General features: G+C 48.9%; 1 pseudogene; it reads right to left on the bottom strand.

Annotated features, from left to right (window-relative positions):
* Nucleotides 1-4,316: 4,316 nt before the first annotated feature.
* Nucleotides 4,317-7,500, bottom strand: part of LOC118516873 — an 8,621-nt pseudogene continuing 5,437 nt past the window's right edge.

The following is a 7,500-nucleotide window of genomic DNA, read 5'->3' on the forward strand; positions in this document are numbered from 1 at the left end:
GAAATTACCGCGGTACTTCCAGCCGGGTATGGCTGCCGTACGACCTACAGGATAGATCATCGAACCACTTTTCGTGCATATTGTCCGTCGAGGGGATCACCTCGATACCCCCAACAGACCTTTGGACACTTCCTCACTACTCCTTGGAGCAGCAATCAGGGAACCATATAGTAGGACAGCGAATATGGAACTCTTTTTCGTACTTTGGACACCTCCTATAACTTGTATGGCGACTTCGGGGACCTTCATTTCGTTCTCAGTTGGTACCCCTATTTCGGTCTTTGGACACCTCGTCTTACCCGTATAACTCACTTTAGGTCCACTTATTTGCCTGATATCTCATCGTGACCCGTTTTTCGTACACCGTACACACCTAGAACACCCATAATGCGTTTCCCTTTCGATCGTGAAGTTTTCAAATTTTTCGATTTTTGTCCTAGAAATTCATGAACGGTGGGAGACCAAATTTTTCATAAAAAAAAAATTTTCACCGTTTGACCATAAAAACCTTCTTTTCGTACATACCCCATCATTTCTTCACGTTTAGGCCATTTCTGAAATTTTTCGCTTCGATAGTGTGTCCCCTATATAACAAAATGAACATTTGCATCTCCCACAAGTGGCCATTTTTTTTCCGCCACTGAAGAACACGACCTCGGGAACTCGGACCTAGGACGTGGCCATGTAAGTCATAGGCCACCCCAACTTTGCAAAATACTGTTTCTTTTCACTTTTCATGATCTAAGGCGCGTTCCGACGGCGTTTTGAACAAATTTATGAGAAAAAAAATTTTGACCCTCGGACCAAAATTTTTTCGTTCGGTGGCCCCATGGCCTAATGGCCCAGTATGGAACTCGGGATGCCGATATGACAAAATTTGTCAAAAAATCACTAAAAAGTCGCTATGGCCCATTATTTAGAGCTTGTTGAGACCTTTCTAAAACACCTTGGTTGACCCCTGTCCGATAAGTAGTTTTCGAGATATTCGAGAAAATGTGATTTTTTGGGACTTAGAAAATTTTTGACCCGTACCCTAAAAAAAAGTGATTTTTTCATAGGACAATTTTTTCTTCGCAAATACTGTTTGGTTTCACTTTTCATTATTAGAAACGCGTTCCGAAGCCATTTTCATCAAAATCTCGTGAAAAAAAAATTTCACCCCCGGACCAAAAGTTGGCCGTTCGGTGCCCTATGGCCTATGGCCAGTATGGGAAACCAAGGATGCCGATATGCGAAAAAGTGTCAAAAAATCACTTGAAAGTCGCTATGGCTCATTAAATAGAGCTAGTAAAGACCTTTCTAAAACACCTTGGTTGACCCCTGTCCGATAAGTAGTTTTCGAGATATTCGAGAATATGTGATTTTTTGGGACTTAGAAAATTTTTGACCCGTACCCTAAGAAAAAGTGATTTTTTCATAGGACAATTTTTTCTTCGCAAATACTGTTTGGTTTCACTTTTCATTATTAGAAACGCGTTCCGAAGCCATTTTCATCAAAATCTCGTGAAAAAAAAATTTCACCCCCGGACCAAAAGTTGGCCGTTCGGTGGCCTATGGCCTATGGCCAGTATGGGAGCCAAGGATGCCGATATGCGAAAAAGTGTCAAAAAATCACTTGAAAGTCGCTATGGCTCATTAAATAGAGCTTGTAAAGACCTTTCTAAAACACCTTGGTTGACCCCTGTCCGATAAGTAGTTTTCGAGATATTCGAGAATATGTGATTTTTTGGGACTTAGAAAATTTTTGACCCGTACCCTAAAAAAAAGTGATTTTTTCATAGGACAATTTTTTCTTCGCAAATACTGTTTGGTTTCACTTTTCATTATTAGAAACGCGTTCCGAAGCCATTTTCATCAAAATCTCGTGAAAAAAAAATTTCACCCCCGGACCAAAAGTTGGCCGTTCGGTGCCCTATGGCCTATGGCCAGTATGGAAACCAAGGATGCCGATATGCGAAAAAGTGTCAAAAAATCACTTGAAAGTCGCTATGGCTCATTAAATAGAGCTAGTAAAGACCTTTCTAAAACACCTTGGTTGACCCCTGTCCGATAAGTAGTTTTCGAGATATTCGAGAATATGTGATTTTTTGGGACTTAGAAAATTTTTGACCCGTACCCTAAGAAAAAGTGATTTTTTCATAGGACAATTTTTTCTTCGCAAATACTGTTTGGTTTCACTTTTCATTATTAGAAACGCGTTTCCGAAGCCATTTTCATCAAAATCTCGTGAAAAAAAATTTCACCCCCGGACCAAAAGTTGGCCGTTCGGTGGCCTATGGCCTATGGCCAGTATGGGAGCCAAGGATGCCGATATGCGAAAAAGTGTCAAAAAATCACTTGAAAGTCGCTATGGCTCATTAAATAGAGCTTGTAAAGACTTTTCTAAACACCTTGGTTGACCCTGTCCGATAAGTAGTTTTCGAGATATTCGAGAATATGTGATTTTTTGGGACTTAGAAAATTTTCGACCATGACATATATGAAAAGTGATTTTTTCAATAGGACCAAAAAGTTTGTCCAAATAGGGTTTTGGTTCACTTTTTATGGTCAGATAAGTGATCCGATGCTATTTTCATGATCATTAGAGGGATTTCACGCTGTGACCAAAAATTTTCATACTTCATACTTGTCCCCGTGCCGTATATGGGAGGACCGGGGGAACATGTGTTGTAAGTCGTGATGTTCAGTGACGGATTTCTGGGACTTAGAAAAAAAATGTGCTCTCAGGCACATTATATGTTCCATACACACATTATTTTCATTCTTCATACTTGTCCCCGTGCCGTATATGGGAGGACCGGGGGAACATGTCTTCGTAAGTCGTGATGTTCAGTGACGGATTTCTGGGACTTAGAAAAAAAAATGTGCTCTCAGGCACATTATATGTTCCATACACACATTATTTTCATTCTTCATACTTGTCCCCGTGCCGTATATGGGAGGACCGGGGGAACATGTCTTCGTAAGTCGTGATGTTCAGTGACGGATTTCTGGGACTTAGAAAAATAAATGTACCCTTAGGCACATTATTTGTATCAATAATTGTATCCCCAGCCTTTCATGGGGAACTTTTCCGTATTCCCGGACTTGTACATTTTTCGGGTTCCACCTCCCGATAATGTATCTCTACTGTGCATTACGTACCTTATAACGCACGGCACCCATAGGGTGACTCCACTTAACCATCTTTCGATAATGCCCGTGTTGCAGATATAATCCCAACACCTACCAGGCTTTATATGTACATCGAACGTTACATACGATGCACCCCGTATTCCCGGACTTGTACATTTTTCGGGTTCCACCTCCCGACAATGTATCTCTACTGTGCATTACGTACCTGATAACGCACGGCACCCATTGGGTGACTCCACTTAACCATCTTTCGATAATGCCCGTGTTGCAGATATAATCCCAACACCTACCAGGCTTTATATGTACATCGAACGTTACATACGATGCACCCCGTATTCCCGGACTTGTACATTTTTCGGGTTCCACCTCCCGACAATGTATCTCTACTGTGCATTACGTACCTGATAACGCACGGCACCCATTGGGTGACTCCACTTAACCATCTTTCGATAATGCCCGTGTTGCAGATATAATCCCAACACCTACCAGGCTTTATATGTACATCGAACGTTACATACGATGCACCCCGTATTCCCGGACTTGTACATTTTTCGGGTTCCACCTCCCGACAATGTATCTCTACTGTGCATTACGTACCTGATAACGCACGGCACCCATTGGGTGACTCCACTTAACCATCTTTCGATAATGCCCGTGTTGCAGATATAATCCCAACACCTACCAGGCTTTATATGTACATCGAACGTTACATACGATGCACCCCGTATTCCCGGACTTGTACATTTTTCGGGTTCCACCTCCCGACAATGTATCTCTACTGTGCATTACGTACCTGATAACGCACGGCACCCATTGGGTGACTCCACTTAACCATCTTTCGATAATGCCCGTGTTGCAGATATAATCCCAACACCTACCAGGCTTTATATGTACATCGAACGTTACATACGATGCACCCCGTATTCCCGGACTTGTACATTTTTCGGGTTCCACCTCCCGACAATGTATCTCTACTGTGCATTACGTTTCTGATAACGCACGGCACCCATTGGGTGACTCCACTTAACCATCTTTCGATAATGCCCGTGTTGCAGATATAATCCCAACACCTACCAGGCTTTATATGTACATCGAACGTTACATACGATGCACCCCGTATTCCCGGACTTGTACATTTTCTTGTACATACTACCGGGCCAGGACGTGCCTTGCGTCCACCATAACACCACCAGGCGTAGGTCGCCTGAGAGGATCGATGCGAACGCATCTCTACAACTTGAAACTCCTAGCCTGAAGTCCCGTCGTTTGCGGGCGGTCGGTGGGCATCGAAACTAGTCAAGTCCACGGTCGGCGAGGTCGGCGGCCACCGGCGTTCCCTATGGTCAGGTACTAACACGTGCAGTGCGACCCCGCGCGATGCGGCCCAGTCTATGAAGCGGGGATGAGGCGCCAGGCTGCAGAGGCAGTTCCAGCGGATCTCGGAGGGTTGTTAGGCCCGCTAGCTTCCGATTGCCCATTAGGTTTTGAAGCGCTATCAGCTCGGATTGGTTACGACCTTAGAGGCGTTCAGGCATAATCCAGCGGACGTAGCGTCATACCAAAGTCCGGTCGAACTAGTATTGAGCCAGTGGTCCGTACCTGTGGTTCCTCTCGTACTGCACAGGAGTTCCGTTACGATAGCACGTATTAGCACACACCAGTAGGGTAAAACTAACCTGTCTCACGACGGTCTAAACCCAGCTCACGTTCCCTTGAAAGGGTGAACAATCCTACGCTTGGGGAATTTTGCTTCACAATGATAGGAAGAGCCGACATCGAAGGATCAAAAAGTCACGTCGCTATGAACGCTTGGCGACCACAAGCCAGTTATCCTGTGGCAGCCAAAACATCGTCCCGACGCCATCGAAGTCACGCCAGGCGAGGGTCAAGCCTACTTGGAGGCCTACCGGATGATTCGCTCGGCGACAGAACTGGCCCATCTGTCTGAGGTGCTCGGAATTGGACGGCGAACATCACGCTCGCGATTGGTTATGAGCTTGCCGGAATCCGCAAACTCGTTGGAGGTGTTTAACGCAGTGAAGGCATTCTGCGATAAAACAACTCCATCACTCGGTTGCAGACTTATCACCAACAAAGTCGAGGTTCGAGTAGATCATATCGACCCTTTAGCGGCGGTGAAGGAGGTGGCGGAAGCGCTGACAGCCCTTTCGGGGGAACCCATCAGCGAGAAGGAGGTTCGCCTGATCACGATGAACGACTCGACGAAGATGGCCTGGGTTCGAGTCTCCGAGAAGGCGGCGGAGAAGCTGGCAGGACAGCACATCAAGGTGATGTACACCTCGAGTCCTGTCAGCCGCGTGCAGCAACGACAGGATTGGCTGCAACGATGCTTCCGTTGCCTGGAACTCGGCCACGTGCAGGCGAAGTGCAAGAGCGCGATCGATCGATCGGACGCCTGCATCCGATGCGGGAAGACGAGCCATCTGGCGATGGATTGCCAGGAGGAGCCGTGTTGCGCGATTTGCAAGGGCCCGCACTCGATAGGTCACCCGACCTGCCGACGTTAAAAGTCCTGCAGATCAATCTCGGGCGGAGCCGTGCAGCTCAAGATCTTATGCTGCAGACGGCGAAGGAGGTTGGCGCGCATGTTGTCATCGCCAGCGAACTGTACAGGCCTCCGCGTGACAACATCAAATGGGCGATCGACGAGCAGCAGAACGTGGCTATTGTTGCAACCGGCGAATACCCCATTCAACATCTTGGAGGAAGCGCAGCCTCGGGATTGGTGGTTGCAACAATCGGGGGCGTTGCCTTTGCCAGCTGTTACGCACCGCCCAGCATCAGCAATGCGGAGTTCGACGACTATTTGGAAGCAGTAGAAATGGCGCTCGCCGGGTATCCTGCAACGGTGCTAGCAGGCGACTTTAATGCGTGGAACGAGGAATGGGGCAGCGCTCGCACAACATCGCGAGGCGAGGATCTGATGGGAACGGTCAACCATCTCGGGCTGCTGACGCTGAACCTTGGAAGCGAGCCAACGTTCACCGGCAACGGAGTCGCACGTGAAAGCGTGATCGACGTGAGCTTTGCCTCGCCAAGCGTCGCAGTTCCGGGTGAATGGAGTATCGTCAACAAATACTCTGGCAGTGACCACAGGTACATCGCATTCAGCGTAGCCATTCCAAGTAGGCGAACAAGCCAGAGTGGACGACATCAGCAGCATCAACACCAGCTACAGCGACGAGGAGGGCTGCACAACACCAGCGGCCTAGCAAGGCACGCCGGAGTGAGGTGGAAGACGGCACAGTTCGATCGCGAGTGCTTTGAGATAGCGCTCTCAAACAGCCGCTTCAGCCTCGCATCAACTCCGGACGAACTGCTCGTCGGCTTAACTGCTGCTTGTGACGGGGTCATGCAGCGAGTCACCGGGCCAACCTTTCGTGTCTCGCCGAAGATGTACTGGTGGACGCCTGAGATCGAGCGGTTGCGGGAGTGCTGCGCAGTCGCTGAGGGACAACGCCATCGGGCTACCACTCCTGAGGATCGAGCCGTCGCATCTTCCGATCTTCTTCGGCAACGCGGGCTGCTTGCGCAGGAAATCCTCCACAGCAAGGAACGATGCATGCAGGAGCTGATCGATAGCGTGGAGGATGATGTGTTCGGGATGGGGTACAAGGTGGTGATGGCCAAACTGCGCAGTCGCACACCACCTGAGACTGATCGCGCAGTTCTACAGCCGATTGTAGACACCCTATTCCCGACACATCCGCCGTTCGAGTGGCCAGCGATTGAGATGGACGACGAAGCGGATGTATCACCGATCACCAGCGAGGAGGTGATTATGGCCGCAACGAGGATGGCGTCGTCAAAAGCTCCGGGACTTGACGGCATCCCAAATGCAGCGCTAAAGGAAGCAGTGCGCCAGCACCCGGAGGTGTTCGCGCGAGTCTACGGCGATCTTCTGCAGCGCGGCGAGTTCCCGAGGCCATGGAAGAAGGCGCGGTTGGTGCTGATTGCCAAGCCAGGCAAGCCAGCTGGGGACCCGTCTTCGTATCGCCCGCTGCTCATGCTGGGAGCGGTTTCCAAGGTGTTCGAGAGGCTAATCCTCAACCGTCTCAACGACCACCTGGAAGAGAGCAATGCCATCTTGCTCTCACCATCCCAGTATGGCTTTCGTCGTGGGAGATCAACGGTGCAGGCGATCCAGCGCGTCGTCGAACTAGGCCAGCAAGCCCGGTCCTTCCATCGCACCAACTCGCGGGATCCCAGATGTCTGATGGTGGCAGCATTGGATGTCAGGAACGCGTTCAACGCAGCGAGTTGGCAGGCGATTGCACTAGCTCTGCAGGAGAAGCGTGTCCCTGCAACGCTTCAAAGAGTTCTGAGGAGTTATTTCTCAGAACG

Source organism: Anopheles stephensi, unplaced genomic scaffold, assembly GCF_013141755.1.
Source record: "Anopheles stephensi strain Indian unplaced genomic scaffold, UCI_ANSTEP_V1.0 ucontig404, whole genome shotgun sequence".
Taxonomy (NCBI): domain Eukaryota; kingdom Metazoa; phylum Arthropoda; class Insecta; order Diptera; family Culicidae; genus Anopheles; species Anopheles stephensi.